This window comes from Protopterus annectens, chromosome 13.part0 (assembly GCF_019279795.1).
Source record: "Protopterus annectens isolate FY-2018-M chromosome 13.part0, PAN1.0, whole genome shotgun sequence".
Lineage (NCBI taxonomy): Eukaryota > Metazoa > Chordata > Ceratodontiformes > Protopteridae > Protopterus > Protopterus annectens.
Window position 1 is genome coordinate 191,040,386 of NC_056747.1, and position 16,818 is coordinate 191,057,203.

General features: G+C 38.9%; 1 protein-coding gene across 1 annotated transcript in view; it reads right to left on the reverse strand.

Annotated features, from left to right (window-relative positions):
* GATAD2A (GATA zinc finger domain containing 2A) overlaps positions 1-16,818 on the reverse strand; it is a 1,922,743-nt gene that overhangs the window by 1,880,116 nt on the left and 25,809 nt on the right. The window lies entirely within an intron of this gene.

Genomic DNA, 16,818 nt, shown 5'->3' on the forward strand with positions numbered 1-16,818 from the left:
CAGGAGGAATAAATTGGGATGCAGGGATAAGTCAGACCACCAAATGTCAGCAGAGTGGGGGAAGTATTATAAACTGTTGGAAAAAACCCTAATCATTTCAAGTTTCTCAGGTTCCACGCAACATCAGGAGTGAAGTGAATTCTGGATCCACAATTTCCAGTTCTGGAACCAATAACTTGATGGCTGCATTTGTATCATTTTTAAATGAAAGATGAAACTTATTTGCATTTATTTTCAACTTCATATGCAATTTTGTATTTGAAAATCAACATGCAACATGACAGAATGTATGCAATCAGTTTCCTAAGCAGTTAATTTAACACTTCACCACACAAACTGTGAGAGGTAGCCCGATCTGTCTCTAAATTGGAAATCACCAGCCTTTACGGCTATTTGGAGATTGGCCAAAGGATAAATTTATTTATTTTTGCAGCTTTCAGTGCTGCTATAAAAAGTCAGCATATTTGCACAACACTAAGCTCATTTTCACATAGTTCACCTCTGCTTGTCATATTCACCACCATACCTCTCAACCTCTTAGAGCAAGAAAACTGGACAAAGCCATAAATAAAACTGGGACAAAGGCCCCCAAATAAGGACAATTTTTAAATATTGTTCTTACAGACTTAGAAAGTTGATAGAATAACAGGTTTTGCATTAGTATGAATTTTCTGAAGGGTATGAAGTCTGAAACTCAAACATCTGTCATTATTTTCCAACTTCAGTCTAATGATCTTCCACCAATTTGCTAGAAAACCACATTAAAAAAAAAAAAAAAAAACGGACCAAAAATATGAGGCAAAAATCTGTACAGTTGAGAAGTATGTTCACCATACTCAAGGGGGTCCTAAATTCATCCTGCGACTTACTTGGCAGATAAAGTACAAAACAGTAAAATAAATCACTTTAACAGAATGCTGCTACTACTACATTTCTGATTTGCCAGTTTTTGCAATTTCAATCATTTTAAAATGCCGTAATAATGTACTAATTGTCGATTGCTGAGATCTGCACTTTTGAAAAGCCTTCCCAGCAGTGCTACTGTGCAATTTGCTACTTTGTACTTACTGCTAGTACTTAACTGTTGCATTCCTGCAGTTTTGGCCATGCTAAAAGGATTCTACATTGAGAGGGATTAAGCCTGCATTCCAGTATAAGGGGATGTAGCCCGATCCATCTCACAGCTAATAATCACTTTGATCAGGCTTTTGTGCAATTTGACGACTAGCTAGAGGACCATTTTGTTAAGTTTAGCACTTATCTATGCTACTATAAAGTCAACGGGTTTGCATGTTGCTGCTCATAGAGCAGAGGTACCTCACACTGCCCTGCATAGTTACAAGCATGTAGAATTAAAATTTTCCCTATAAACGGACTACCTCAAAAAATCTCCCCAGTATCTAGTTGCCCAAAGAAAAATTGGCTTTCACATTGAGGAGTGTAGCCTGGCAAGTACAAGCAACAAACTAGTAGCCAGTGGTTAACTCCCTCTTTATACCATCTACTAGTGACCAAAGTACAAATTAAGGCTCTAGAACCATAGATTTGCACTTTCCTGCTATCTCTGCAGCCTGCTTCATTGATTTGGGTGTAACACAGCACTTATGTCATGCTTACTGACAACCACCTAATTCTAAACCAGACTGATATGGTATGCGAGAGATATGGTTACATAATGTCACTGGAGGCAAGGCTGTCACTTACCAAAACAACCACCACCAAGCAGGCAGTTAGTGAAAGACACATGACACAGTATGGCTCTGACACTCAGATCCACATATACTGAGGATCTTAAATGTAACCTTACAAAACTTTAAAGCCCTCTCAAACATCACACACAGAACAAGTATACTCAGCAACCTTTAGAGCACTTTGCTTAAGACAATACACTCCATAACACATATACCCCATCACAGGGTGTCTGAACCTCTAAGCCCATAAGGCAAGCCACCACACAAAATAATACTATAGTCATAGGCGTCTCTATTGGGAGACACACATCCCACTCACCAGGCTAGCAAGGATACGGTCATAGACAGCTACCTGCCTGACAGGGGCCAGGATCTGACAGATCACATGTGCACTTGGGTCCTTGCACCACAAGTACCAGTATGACTCTGTCATAGTCCATGTGAGTGCAAATGACCAGAGATGTACCTCCCTGGACTATACGAAGAGAGACATGATACAGCTCTCGGACTATGCCTTCCAGACCTGTATCAGCCTGGGATTGAGCAACATTCTACATCCTCTAAAGATGATGTCACAGTACTAACAGAAGATAACTGACAAATAATTGGCTTAGTTTTTGGTGTCACTCAAAAGGGGTACATTATTTGCTGGCTTGGGTGAATATACACACTAAGCCAAGGTGCTTTATCAGGGGGTGGTCTGCACCTGTCCCCCTTACCCCTCCAGGTTTTTGAATACTGGAAAAAACCTTGTCCATCCTTGGTTTAGAGGAGGAATGCCGTTTAAGAGAAGGCAGGAATTTAATAATTTATGTAATGTTGCTTAGATGATATGCTATATAAACAATTTATTTATCTGCTCTATAAGGTTTGTAAATGTGAACATGAATTGCAATATGAAGTGAAAGAAAAACAGACCTACTGTATATTTAGAGAAAGCCAGGAAAGAGAAATTGATAGACGGAAGGAAGAATGTGAACACCTTTTTATACCTTGCAGTTTCTTCACTCACTTCCTTACTTCTATCATGACATCACTCTGCACTTTAGACATGCACCTCTCCCACTCTGAAGGGTCTACAAAACTGGACACAATACTCCAGCAGTGGTTACACTACAGCTTTGAGTACTGCCTCTGAGTAAAGGCCTTGCATGATGCATTCCAGCGTCACACTGGCTTTTGCCATTACAGTTTTGCACTGCTCTTTGTGGATCACATCTGCAAAGATTAAACACAAATTCCTTTCACTGTCCTGTGGTCCATAATTTCATCCTTTCCAGCTTGTCCTTTTCAAAGTGCATCACCCTGATCTTATCTAGACTGAACCTTAAGTTGGATCTGTGGTGTACAGGGATAGAATCCCATGTATGAGCAATGTGACTAAGGTTCGGTTAGTGGCCCCGGTGCTGAGGAGCCAACAAGGAATGAAGTGGTGATCACCACTCAACACTCTCAAGGTGAAGGGATAAGTGATGTGATGAGGTTGTGTGCAACTGCCATGCTGCTGTTATACACTGAAGAGCAGTATGCACAACAGTTTGCAAGTAGCAGTGGACTGCAGAAAAGATGATGTGCAACTGCAGAGAGTGTCCCACTGCATGTCCCTGAACCCTATGATCTGACAAGCACAGACACAACCATGAAGGTGAGACAGTCACATCTCAGAGTCCATCCACTCATAAAGTGAACATGGATGGCATTCAGACCTAACCATTGTGTCGCTTCAATTTGGAGTATTACCATAAGTCACTCTGAAAATCTTCAGCCTTACTCTTGGCGACTACAAGAGAAACAAATAGGCCAGTAGGAGAGCAGAGTAAAGCAGCTGATGGTCAGCAAAGGGTGCTACAAAAGGGGAAAAAAAAAAGCTTACCTAAACTAATCCTAAATTGTCATCTTCCTGCCCAACCCTATTCACATCCTTAAAGATGCTTACTTCCTCATAATCTAGGACTACCCACCTCCATTTTGCCAGCCACAAAAATGTTTATTCTCTTCCTACTTCAAATGTGTGAGAAGCTAAGCATATACACTTAACAGCTGAAGACTGCTGGTCCCAAGATTAACCCCTACAGTGCACCACCCTAATGCCTGATTTTGTGGCAATTCATCCCTTCCACTACACATTCTATCACATATTCCTCCAAATTCCACAGTCATTTGAACAGTTTGTCTGCCTCCAAAATCTCCCTTTCAGCTTATCCACCAGTTTCCTTTGCGATACAGAAACAGACTTTGTTACACTCCTGACAGACCAAGTTTATTAATTTGCTTCTATCCATGTCCCCTTACCACCCAAACATAAAATATCATGTTAGTCTGTTGAGATGTCCTGGCCATGAATCTATTCCAGTTTCCACAAGCAGGATGTCATCTTCCATAAAGTTGGTTAAATCTTGCTTCTAGATTCCTTTTCACAAGCTTACTAACAATTAAGTTGACAGGCCTAAAGTTACCAGTTCTGCTCCTTGTACAGAGGTATGACCACAGCTCATCTCCAGTCCCATCTCTCAATCTACTAATCAATGGCCTCTCAAAGCCTAAAAACACAGCTTCCATGGGACCCGATAACATACCAGGCTGCATCCTGCATCAACCCAGGCAGGAACTCACAGCAGCACCATTAGGCACCCTATTCAGCCCAAGTCTGAGTACTAGTTTCATCTCAGCCAAGTGGAGGAAGGCCCACAGTCATCTCTGTGCAAAAAGGTGGAGCATCCACCGATCCAGGCTATTACAAACCCATCAGCCTAACTAGCTTGATTTGCAAAGGCCATGGAATGCATTATCATGGACCACATTAAACAAGAACATCAGCACCCTCTAAATGCTTGATCCCACACAGTTTGGGATTGGCAAGGGGAGATCATGCCTGTTAAATTCTTTGAGTTAAATCACCAAAGCCATAGACAAGGGGAAGACTGTGCATTGCACCTACCTTGACTTGGCCAAGGCCTTCTCACTATTCCCCACACGGGCATAATAGATGAACTATCCCAGCTTGGTGTAAAGCCATATGTGACCAGATGGATAGCTAACTGGCTCACTGATAGAATCAGTCAAAATAGGGGAAGCTACCTCAAGTAGACCCATAACAAGCGGTGTAGCCTAAGGATCTGTCTTGGGACTCCTGCTGTTTGGGATACACTTCTCCAAGATGCAAGCCAAAACCAGAGGTTTATTGCTGACTAAGTTTGTAGATGACTGCAAGCTGGGCACTGTAATCAACTCCCCTAGTGATGTAGACATACTACAAGAGGGACTCACCCAGACAAATGACTGGTGCCAGAAGCAAAGCCTCAAACTAAACCCCAAAAAATGCATCATCATCCTCTTTGGGGAGAGTGATGTCTCCATAAATTATCACATTAATAACAACATACTAAGCACACAAGCAGCTGTGAGGGACCTGGACACCTAAGTTGACAGCAATCAAACTTTTGACCACCATGTTGCCTCCACTGTACAGAGAACTTTCTACATGGCTCACCTCATTAGTAAGGGTCTCTCTTCCAGGAACAAGAAGTCATAACTTCCTTGTATTCCTCCCTTATCAGGCCCATCATTGAGTATAACTCGCCTTTCGGCATATGCCTCGCAAAGCACATGCAGCAGCTGTGTCCCAGCTAGACAGGGGCATTGGGTACTGACTTGTGGGAACATGGGCTAATTTATTGGCTAGGCTTATAAGGGCCTCAGGGCCAGTAGCCTAGTAACTTGCTATTAACTGTCTTGAGAGGTTTCACCAGAACCACAACCACCATTTAACAAATCATGAAGGTATCCTTTCTGTTTCAAACACACTATCCTTAAAGAATGTTTTTACCTGCATTTCTACTTTTCTCAGATCTATAAATTTGTCTTTCCAGACCAATACATTTGTCCTTCCAACTTTTCTCAGTACTGTTTCAGCTACCTTACTGTTTCAGCTACCTTACAACACAAGAATGTATTTAGCATGGAAAAGGAGTGAAAAAAGGAAAACACCATTCAGATTCCTGACCTACTCATATGCATCCTTGTAACACACATTGTCCTCATGTACTAGCTTACCTTTTTTCTTCCCTGTTCCTTCCAGCCCCACCCCCACACTAAGCAAAGACCCCCCCCCCTTCTTTAATGTACTTGCCAGTTCCCATCCCCATTTCTGCCTTTTATTTTCTTAGTCTTGTACAGGCATGATGACATGAGACTCTCTTTGTACCCCTCCATTTCCTTTTCCACATTAAGTGGGCCTTTTGCTTTGACCTTGGTGCTTTCCTTTTTAAAGTCATATTGCCTTCCCTGCAAAATAGCAATTAGTTCTAACTTGCCTCTACAATTATTTTTCCCTAACCGTTACCAGCACTATGGCATGCCATTGGTCTAGTACCTCGACTATTTCCACTCATTTCTGTAAACACTAACTTTGATATCCTCTGTTTATTACTTTCAGTTTCTATCAAAATCCACTCTAAAATCAACCATATTGTCTTCCCCACCCAACAATCGCTTCTGAATGCTCCAGTCTATTTCTAATATAGTGACATCACTACCCTCTTTGGTACTTGATCAGATCATCTTCCATCCTGGATGCATTAGGGAACTTGTATGTAGAATCTATTCATTGCTTTACTTGTTCTTCCCTTTACTGCCATTCCTAGGTGCGTATTACTACATTCCTTTTCTTCTATCACAATTTTACTTTCCACTTTCTTTGCTTCCATAATGTCATTCTACCCAGGTCTTAAATTGCCAACCCTCCTCCATTACCGGCCCCTTTTACCTTTAATGAAGATGTTATAGCCTGCAATTCCTACATTCCAGCCTCTCCAGCAGTTTTATTTGGGCTTGCTGTCATTGCCACATTCACTTAATTTCAGATTAATCATCTCCCAGAGTTCAGGGTACTCTTCAAACCAATTTACATTCATAGCATTAGTGGAAAAGGCTTTGTTTTCAGATTTGTACCAGCAATCTGGAACAAGTTACCTTATAAAATACAAAGCAAAACCTCAAAGAAGATGAAACTTCCTCAAAAATGATTTGCATAAAAAAATAACTGCACTTGCTCGGAACCTATATATTAAAAGCAATACACTATTTCTCTCAGCCTTAAGTCTATTGTTACATATGTGCTGACAAAGTTATTAGCATGATCCTCAAAATAAAATCAGTTTTCCTTCTATATCATACCTCTCAAATGTCCAGATTGTCTCATATTTTTGGTTTGTCCTGATAAATTTTGTTTTTATGGCAAATAATGGAGGATTTAACTCACAAAATAATGACATATATTTGAGTTTCAGACAGCTCATTCTAACAAACAAACCATTTTATTGTAGCAGGTTTCTAAGTTTATAAGAGCAATATTTAAAATCTGTCCCTAATTTGGAGCCTTTGCCCCCCCCCCACATTATTTTAGGTTTTGTCCAGATTTCTTGCGTTAAGAGGCTGAAGTATGTAACTACATCTACCCTTCAACTCTTTCATTCTTATTCTAAATATGCCTTCACTATTTCACCAGCTACTCACAGCCTTTTCCACCATCTAATTCGCACCAAGTTTACCTTAGACCACGTCATATGAGGAGCACACCAATACAATCTTCAGGAACTATTTTAACTTTAGTCATTCTCTATGTATAATGCATGTTATTTCAAATGTTCTTACCTGTGTAAAGTTCTGCTTATGCTAAAATGAAGTACCAATGTTAAATTCAAGCTATACATATTTAACAGTGTTAATGCAAGCAATGCCACAAGATTTACTATTAATGCATCCTGAGTATGTATCAACGTAAGAACAAAGAAATGTAAAAGAATTATCTTTAATGTACAGTGTGACAAAGGAGGTGTTGTCAGCACAGCTAGCTGGAATTTTGTAAATAATTGTATGTCATTTGTGAATATCAAGCTAATTTACCTAAGATTCTTGTGTTACATATGTGTTAGAACAACATGTCATGACTATATCAAACTGCTCTGTACAGAGGTTTGTGTTGATAAGGTATTTCTAAAGTGTTTGTACTTAAAATGTATCAACAGTGTGCCTACTGGAACAGAACAGAAATGTACATGCACTACTGAAACTGTTTAAATATATGTGTTTTAACAGAGGAAACTGGAGGGTTAACCTCAGTTCAAACTTTAGAAAATATCTGAAATTAAATCATTTTATAGGCTAGGCCATAAAGATGTTTCAATGAAGCCAGAGACACAAAGTCTGTATTGGAAGCTTTCTGCATTGTCTTTGAGCTGAACTAATTGCTACTTTGGATGCATAAAGGAATCCAATCGTTTTAGGACTTCAAGCATCTACCAAAGATCTGAGCAAAAGCCCTTGTAAGAGTATTTTTACAGGCAGATGCGAAATACTGCCAGCTTCAGCAATGGGGATTTTGCCTGGGAATTATAAGTCAGATGACCAGGAAATGTTGTCATTCTGCAGCCATCCCAGCAGTAATACTTCAGATATTATTTTGAGAAGTCTCAGAGTAATACAGAGCATTCTGCATTATGTCGTGGACCTGACAACAACAAGAACCATTCATCACACATCTGCCTTGCTCTATTAGTAAGTTTTTATGGTATACTAATTCTCTTAGATACAGTCAGGAATAGAGTGAAGCTTTAGTTCAGATATATTTTTCTTTGTGTGAACCTGTACTGCAATGTTATTTTAAATATTTCCTGTGATTTTGAACTCTGATGTCACTGTGAATATATACTTAGTATTTTCTTGTTCTCTTATTAATTATACAATGACCCCCCCAATAATATTCCAAAATGTGCACGCTGATTGGCCAGCATGCCCGTTGTAAATCCAACAATATACCAACGGAAAAAGATCAGGTCGCTCGGACTTTTTTCCGTTGGTATAAAGTGCTAAAATAATTTTTTTTTAACAAAAAAGAAAAAAAAGAAAAAAACGGAGACTTTCTTTCTCTGCTGCTTCCGTTTCAAAGCATTGATGTACTGGGTATGCATGGGACGCAAGTCCCATATGCATGCTCAGTACATCAAAACAAGGAAGCAGTGTACCACAACCAGTGGAAGAACAGTAATGAGCCATTATAAAAAGACACTATTTAAGAAAAGTTTTTTTTCTTAAATAATGTCGTTGTATAATAGCAATAACTGACTCCGTGATTGTAGTATATTGAAATTTACCCACGGTTGGCTTTATTTAATCACTCGGGCTTTGCCTCGTGATTAAACCACACCAACCGTGGGTAAATCTTCAATATACCACACCACGTCGTCGGTTACTGCTTAAATACATTTAAATCTTTCATTGTGGCTGATCTGTGTGAAGATATTCAAGTTTTCTGAGAGTACTTGTATATTTATTTGGTGACCCTATGTGGGCCACTCCTAATAGCCTTGCTCTTGGTTAAACTACTATTTGTATTAGTATTAATATTGCATAGTAAAATTGGACACCCTTTGTTAAGGACCCTAAAGTAGCTGATAAGGAGTTATTGGTGGTAGTGGTAACTGGCATAGCTAGTAAACCTGTGCCAGCCTTTCCTGTGTGTGTGTGTGTGTGTGTGTGTGTGTGTGTGTGTGTGTGTGTGTGTGTGTGTAAATCAAACCTCAGAGTGCATGCATCAGCTATTTGGGCAGGTCCACAAAGCACTGGTTGGACAGAGAGGGTGCTAGTGGTCTTGGCTTGGTCACTCAGCTGAGATCTCAACTCTATAGCTGTGCCAGTGGCGAGTCTTATTAGGGATCTGGAAGAGGAGGGAGAAACCAGCCCTGGAGTGGCTATGCTCTTAAGGGTTATTGCACTTGATGCTGAGAGCTGCATCTTGAAATACTGTGTGTGTACTGCTTATCCTCCCAGTGAACATCCCCCCACAGGTGCCAGTGGTTTGGATTGAAGCTTCTTGATTACTGATCAAGTGTTGGGTCGTCATATATGATTTTGCCACAAGGCCAGGTTGTGCCTGTAAAGGTTCTCAACCTATGCACCAACCCTGTTAAAAACATTATAAAATAAAAAAATACAAAAAAATACAATAAAAATAAAATAAAGCTCACTGCACTGCCTACAAACACCATCCACCCCATTTCTCTACAGCTTCTCCTACTGCTGTTCTGCCCAAGCCTGATTACAATTAATTAATTACACCAATTTCTTCACTGGTCTTCTCTGCAGACATTTCCCTTCTACATATGTTTTAAGTTTTATTTATCCTTTGTTGACCAGGTTAGTCCCAACTAGGCTAGTGGTCTCTTTCCAGGTGAGACCTGAGATAGTATTTCTACTAAGGGAAATTTAATTTCCGTTACTCTTTTCGATAGATGCCATGGGATCTTTCACAATCACCTGAGCTACCACCAACTCAAGCAGATGGGACCTCATTTTAGCATCTCAAAGGATGACAATGACATGATTGCAGCACACCCCTAAAGCTGCACTGCAGTATCAACAATCCAAACACCTGGCATAGGAATAGAACACACAGCCTCCTGGTCTAACAGTGCTACCTGATGCACTACTGACATGTGCTTAAACACCACTTGTTTACTTTACTTTCCTAAACTCCACAGACAATTTGGACTCAAAATTCTGTAAACCACAGACTAAAATGTAAGAGAGATTCCTCATTTCAAGGGAAAAGACAAGAGTATGGTGCAACATGATACATCAGAAAGCCCACAACAAAAAGTTTCAGATGCCAAAGCACCATTTAATAGCTAAAGGATCTGTTGTTTCCTAACTCTTTCTTTTAGAGCTCACAGAGCTTTTGCTTAAACATGTGACCAGCATGGTTAGACTGGTAAGGTTTCTTTGCAAATAAATCAGTGAAATGAAGTAATTTAGCATTATGAAATGTCAGAACACTACAATTAAGCAAGAGATAGCTGCTAACAACATGGTGTGTCCAAAATAACAAGACAGGAATAGAATTAAGCTGGCTATCAAAAACTTCATGTGGGAGTTACAAGAATGGTGCTGCTTAAAATAACCCTACAACTATTTTTCCACATGGTTAATTAGACTGACAGTGCATTTAAAAGTGCTGTTTAAAAAAAGGAGGAAGGAAGGAAAGAAGAACGCGAGCTCTAAAAAGCAAGAGTCTCCGCTCTACCCACATCAATGCTTTACACTTGAAAAAAGATCAAATATATGATGCACTGAATGATCTCTGATAAATCCCACATGGGAAGAGAATGCACTCGGGTCTACCAGAATTCAGTATGGACAATAGCAGCCTCTCCTGTTACTGGACAGCCTCTCACTTGCATAGCAAGTCGACTCTTCAGTGTGGAAATCAGTCATCTTTCAGAGTCAGAACTCAAGGTGGCATTCAGCATGCCATGTGCAAAAAACAGGCACTGTACCCAACTGGGAGTTAGGATGCCTTAACACGCAAAAGCAATGTCTGCTGTTTACAAGCCATTAAAAGAAGGGGGAAAAAGTTCTGACACACACCTATCTGAAACTACATGTCACCAAATATCACTTTGAACCTACTCCAAGCTTCCTTTTAAAATCCCCGTCTATACATTTAAATGTCTTCCACTGCTTGCATTCATTTTTAGAAGTCCACCATAACAGCAGTCCTCATCCTCTAAAGAAACAAACATTTTTTTTCTTTTTAAAAGATGTGGACATTATTTGAACACTGCAAGGTACCCAAAGAACGGGTTTTGGCCATTCGATATTTATGACTTTTTTGGTGTAAAGAGATACAATCGCCATCTTTTTAATGAAGAACTTCGGCAATTATTTTAATACTCTGTACTAAATTTAGTTTTGGAGTGAATCTATAATATAACCCTGAAGGTTGAACTGTGGGGAATATTTGATGCTGTTTATCATATATAGTTTTATGTTCATTATGGTTTGTCTTTTGACATTATGGCAATTTACAACAGTCTTATCGAGTATTGGTAGGGCATATGCACATTGTTATAGGTTCATAGGTTGGTACTGGGCTATCTGCCCGAAGGCATATATTAGCCCAGCCACGTTGGGCGGTATTCACCGCTCCTTTAGTAGTTCCCTAGACCCTTGTACTAGCAGCTAGTACCCTTGACCCCTATCTAGTAGTGCTGTTGGTGTGATCCCCGGTGTGAACTTAGTTACCCATCCACTCATCAAGGTTCCTCTTGAAGAGTGATAGCGAGGGGCTCTGTCTTATGTAGATCGGGACCCTGTTCCATAGCAAGGAAAGTCTCTGTGAAGGGAATCTATCCCTCCAGCATGTTCTATTCATTGTTGTGTTGAGGTTTATATCCCTAGAGCGTGTAGCTCGAGTAGATTTGGTTTTGCTAAGATGGAGCATGTTCAACAATTCTGGGTTGGACATGGCTCTGTACATTAGACAGAGATCGACTCTGAGAAAGCGGTATACAACAGAGAACAGTCTTAGCTTTTTCAATCGTGCTGCATAGGGCAACTGTTTGAGGCCAGCAATCCTCTTGGTTAGGTACCTTTGTGGTCTCTCCAGCTGCTGGAGATGTCTAGACAGGTACATTCCAATTGGTGCATTGTACTCAATAATGGGTCTGATGAGGGAAGAGTAGAGGGGCACCATTACATCCTTAGATCTTGATGCGAACCCTTTCGTGATCAGATGGGTCACATAGAAGGATTTTCTAACCACTTTGGCAACATGGTTATCAAAGGAAAGCGGACTATCTACTTGGGTCCCTAGACCCCTTATTTCTTCTTCAGATTTCAGGGGATTACCTCCCATGTTGTAGTTTGTGGATACTCTGTTTTTTCTAAAGGGGATTACTATGCATTTTTTTGCATTTAGCTTGAGACCATGGCTTTGACACCATGCATCAGTCTCAGTTAATAGGGATGGACTCAAAGTATATGTTTTGTTTATGGGTTTTTGAAAGTATATTTTGATGAACACCATAAAAAAAGGGGGGGGGGGTTCATAACTGCATTTATTGTCAAGTAAAATATATATAAATAATGCAACTAATGGCGAAACAGTGACTAAGACTAGATTTTGTTGGTTGCTTATACTTAGATCAAACATATATATATATATATATATATATATATATATATATATATATATATATATATATACACATACACACACACATACAGGTACAAACAGTTGGAATTAAGTGAACATTTGTTTTAAAAAAGTGTATTTAACAGTTTGATAAATGTTCAAATAGTTAAAATGTTCTTATGTTATTAATTGTTCACTTTCTGACAATATGTTTATGGATGCTAATATTTGTATAAGCACCAGGTGAAGTTTGTTCCAACTATATTTATATATGACAATTAGGATGTGTACTATTCTATTGAATTAATGAGGAAGTAATTATTGGGATCTTGGGTTTATTAACTTCTCATTTTGGTTATAACAACAACTGGTGGTTGGAATATCTTCGTACTAGTTATAACTTTTAGCTTTTCATGTTTCATACTATTTTACCCCTGCTATTGGGAATGTGTGTCCTTTCCACTTTTCAATGTGCATAATAATAATAATTAATTTTATGCTTTTTTTTGGTTTAATTCGTTGAAGGAAATTAATAGTCATGTGGTTATATGTTTTTTGGTAGTGGTGAGGTCATGTTCTTCTGCTTTTGGATCAAATAATAACTTTTTGGGGACCTGTGGGAAGTTGCCTTTCCCATACAGATATCTCCAAGTTCTTGAATAGTGAATCTGGGGGATTTTTCCAGGCCCTGCACCAAATAGGTATTACATACTCTCTTTTTACATTTCCTTGGATATTATCAATTAGGGTCACCTGACTACATAGGTCAAGTTTAGGGCTTATGGTCATGGATCTCCAAATGATTCTGCAGGGTCTCTGTGCAGATCAAGATGATATAAAAGTTTTTGGTATTGGGACCAATATGGATGGAGTCCTATGTGAGAAAGTAGGAGATTCTCATGACTGCTGCAACTTGCTATTTTATCAACTAAACAAAGAGATGAAAATCTTAAGAACCAATATATGGCACCTGAAATTATTCAGGGCATATAAGTGTAAAGGTATTACTGCATGTGGTTTAAGGCTTAAAATTCAACCCTTGGTTGGCAAACCAGATGACCTATTGATGGAGGATTGGCATAAGGTACAACAAAAAGCCACTATGGCTTTTGTGGACATATTAATGTCCTTTTATCAAAGGACTATTGAACAAAATATGAAGGATGTGACAGAGACATGTGAGAATATGAAAAAATATGAGGGCATGCTGTCTCTTGTTCAGGGCCTGGAAAAATTATCTAGAGAATCTTCTCAATTTTGAGAATGGATTGAAAGAAAAGAAGTTACATAAATTTCATAGATATGTGGAAGACTATGAGAGAGGCAAGCCCTTTGAGTCCCAGAGGGGAGTTAGATTTATTGATAACAAGGGTAGATCCAATATCAGAAAGAAGAAACCAAGATCTATACTTAAAAAATCCACACAGGGCCTCAGTACCTCAGGGGAAGAATCATCCATGACTCATACGGAAGGAATTTATATTAGTGATTCTCCTGACTCGGAAAAAAGTACAAATTCAGGAGGGCCCTTTAGGAGACAAACCCGCAGGGGTGGACATGAGCACAAAAGTGGCAGCCTTGGAAAACCTATGATAGTCAATGATGAAGTAGGGATTCAATTTTATAATGTACATAACATTTCTAATTATGTTTTATCAAAGGATGAAAAAAGCCTACTTAATAAAGGTCTAGGATTTGTTCCTAGTTATTTGGTAGATGACCATACCTTTGTTTCAGATCTTTTTGCGTTTTGTAGAGTTTTGAACTTAAAATTGTTTTTTGGTACATCTAATAATTCTGAAAGATTAACTGAATTTTGGTTTCACAAATCTACATTTATGCCACCAATGAACAAATATGTGGGTATTTTTCAGGAAGCCGTTTTAAGGGATTTACACTTTAATTTTAGTTCCGCTATGGGTTTCAGACAATCTTTTGAAAGGGGAACAGCAAGCTTTGAAAAATCTATATTCTAATTCTGATATAATCATTCTTCTGGCCGTTAAAGGTGGGGCTGTGGTCATAATGGATGCCAGTTACTACTGGAATGAAGAAAATGAACAATTGTCCAACCCTCAGAATTATATTAGAATGTCCACAGACCCCAAACCTAAATTTAAGGCTGAAATTGATTCATTTTTGAATCAAGCAGTGGAAGAAGGAATTACTGATGTGAAGACAAAAGAACAACTCATGGTTCAGGATCCAACCAGACAGTACCTTTGTCTTTTTCCCAAAATTCACAAAACTTTAAGAAGACCCCCAGGAAGACCAATTGTTTCAAGACAAGGGTATTTAACTGAACATATTTCTGCTTTTTTGACACATTTAAAACCATTATTGTCAGGTGTCAAAGCAAGGATCAAGGATACTACAGAGTTTTTACAAATTATTTCTGACTCTCAATTGGAACCCAACTGGCTCATGTGTATACTTGATGTTAAATCCCTATATACCAGCATCCCCCATTGGGCGGGATTACTTGCCTTAGAGTATTGGCTCAATAAAGCCAATCTATATGCACCAGGATTCAACACTCTTCTTACATGTTTGGCAGAACATGTACTGACAAAAAACGTTTTCTATTTTAGGGGGTTATGTTACTGGCAACAACAAGGAACAGCTATGGGGGCCTCATTTGCCCCAATTTATGCTAACCTCTTAATGGGGTATGTGGAAGATCAGATTATACATGATGTGATGCACATCATTTACCTTTCAAAGATGGATATATGGAGACGTTTTTTAGATGATTGTTGGTTGGCTTGGTGTGGGGGGTGTGGACTATTTGTTAGAATTTCTGGAATACCTTAATGGTAATTGGTGGGGGATTGAATTTACTGTCAATTATCACAGTAATGAGATCAATTTCCTAGATGTTAATATACTGAGACAGGGGGATGGTACACTTAAAACGTCAGTATATAGGAAATACCCACAATATAATCATTTATTATATGCAACTAGTTTACACCCCACACACACCATCAACAACATTCCTAAATCTCAGTTCATGAGAATTAGGAGAATAAGTTCTGCAGACATGGAATTTCAGAATGCTAGGCATGACCTTGAGGGTAGATTTAATAGGGGTTATAAGAGATCAGTAGTACAAAGGGCCAGTGATTGGGCGGCCAGTTGTGAGAGATCCAGTTTATTGGAGTACAAAGTTAAAACACAAAAGTATAGATCGGGGCCATGAGGTTAGTTACAACATTTGGTAGTAATATACACCTATTACAGGATGTAGTCAATAAACATTGGAACATTCTCCGGGCTAATGCAGATCTGGATCAATGTCTGCCTACTAGATGCCAATTCTCTTTTAGAAGAGGAAGAACACTTGCGTCTTATTTTGTTCATTACAAGAAAACATTTTTAGATTATGTGAACCAACATCAACTTACCCTAATACGAGATAGGCTTGTTGGCTCACATCCTTGTGGACATTGTAGTTTGTATAAACATATGTTCAAAACCACATCTTTCAGCAGTAAAAATACTGGTCAAATTTTTGACATTCCATTTTTTTGGGAATTGCAGCTCTGACTGGGTAGTCTATTTGGCTACATGCCAATGTTCTACCTTTTATGTGGGGCAGACTTTTAGACAATTAAGGAGTCGTATTTCAGGACATCTGAGTGATTTAAGTCTTAAAAAATGACCAATGCATTGTATAGACATTTTCAGTTACACAAAACTGCCACTTTTGGATTTGTCATCATTGACCAGGTAAAGGGAAACAGATCAACAAAACAGGGTTGGCACGCTAGATTAACTCAAAAGGAAAGAAAATGGATTATTAAGTTGGGCGCTCTATTTCATCCAAGACTTAATGACAAATTATGAGGTTCTTTTTGTTAAGGACTCTTATTGGTAACTCTATATGTAATAACAGGTTATTAATGGAAGTATGGCTTAACATCTGATATCATAAGTACATTGTTTATTTTGTTTAATGCTTTATATGTATTTGGAAGCTTAAATAGATAAATGGGGGAAGTGATGTCATAATTGGGGATACACAATATGCATCAAAACTGTTCCTGAATTATGAATGTTTCATCACTGAAGAAGGTTTGATACCGAAACTGGTCTGAAAGAAGGGAAGGAATAAACATTGTTTGCCTCTGAGTGCTGGCTTTTTCATTTTGT